At 42.0% G+C, this 1,537-nt stretch overlaps 1 pseudogene; it reads right to left on the bottom strand.

Annotated features, from left to right (window-relative positions):
- Nucleotides 1-265: 265 nt before the first annotated feature.
- On the bottom strand, nucleotides 266-1,286 carry LOC138513960 (iduronate 2-sulfatase pseudogene; annotated as a pseudogene).
- Nucleotides 1,287-1,537: the final 251 nt, after the last annotated feature.

Here is a 1,537-nt window from a genome sequence, read left to right as displayed (position 1 = left end):
GTTCCGAAATGTTCTTGTAGCACGGACCTAATCGCGAAGTGCGGACGTGTTCGTGGTCATCATGCCGCGTGCGAGTGCATGATCACGTGGCACTGTCCAGAAGATCAGCGATGATGTCAGGCATTCGCGGACGTCAAAGGATGCAAAAACAGTGAAAAAAGTTGCTAAAAGTGTATAGAAGTGTTAAAAATTATGCTAGAAAGTTGGAAATGGCAGAGTTTTAAGGTGAAACTTTGTAAATTTAACAAATATGTTGCTATATTTATTTTAATATGTGCAATTGCGAATACAGAATATGCACACTTGGCATTTTAAGGTCTCATGAACGCAAAGAGTTTGGAGGAAAGCGCATCATGCATACTGCGGTTATACAAATTATTGTCCTGATTGGGGTCATCCTCTACAAAGTAAAGCTCCCCTGCATGCACATCCTGAAATGTTGGAGTGAAATTAGTTGGATTGTAGGTGACCCATATCGTGTACCTATAATCGATGGTGCGGATGGAATAGCCCATGATTTTTATGTCCTTTAGATCTGGCCGATCAGAGTTCCACTGAGGAATATCCGAGGGACGTGGATACATGCTGTATGCAACGGACTCTATGAGCTCATCGTCATCCTCATCTGAGACGTTGAAGTGTGGCACTAGGCTTGCTCCTTCAGTGCATAGTGCAATGTGGAAAGAAGATTCCGGACAATCTGGTGGCACAGGCAAACCCACAAGCTCAGAAACCGTTGCAAAGATTGATACAAGTTCAACAACAACGTTCCGATTTCGTCCTGGCGGAGGAATGGTGCCTGGAATATAGCTCAAGGGGTCGATGAATGGAAAGACTGGGCCCAATGGGGTCACTGGCACGGTGGTTCTTCCGGGAACATAAAACATTAAGGGGACATGTGTGGCTACGTCAAAGTTGCTATACTTGGCCCATTCGCCATGTTCTCCCAATGACCATCCATGATCAGATGTAAAGACAACAATAGTAGTATTGGTAAACACAAGGCTGTCCAGCGCACTCAATAGCTGACCAACTTGCGCATCCATATAAGAAACTGAAGCAAAGTAGCTCTGTCGGATCAGCAACTGGAAATGTTTCGGAATGGGGCCATATGGGAAGCTGACATTCAGTGCCTGCACATCTTCACGCTCCCTAATGTCCATCCAAGGATTGTATGCAACAGGTGGCAAACCTTCAGGTATGTGTGGATCAGGAGCCAGTGTAAGGTTTTCCATAGGGTACAACTTTTTGTATTCCTTTGGATACCTAAAAGGAATGTGAGGTTTGTGATATGTTGCTATATTGGGGTAAGTATGATATTAGTAAGTTGTTGGAAAATAGAATGCACTGGTAAAACCCATGAAATTCACAGAAATACTTTGTTAAATGGACATTATGGTTAAGTTGCACTAATAAAAACCTATAAAAATTCACCAAAAAATGTTGTTAAAGAGATTTTATGGTTAAGTTGCATTATTAAAAACCTCTTAAATTCAATGAAAAAATGTTGTTAAAGGGACGTTAGGGTTACAAATAA

This window comes from Ambystoma mexicanum, chromosome 12, assembly GCF_040938575.1.
Source record: "Ambystoma mexicanum isolate Mex_15411 chromosome 12, UKY_AmexF1_1, whole genome shotgun sequence".
Taxonomy (NCBI): Eukaryota; Metazoa; Chordata; class Amphibia; order Caudata; family Ambystomatidae; genus Ambystoma; species Ambystoma mexicanum.
This window is presented reverse-complemented; position numbering and strand designations above follow the sequence as displayed.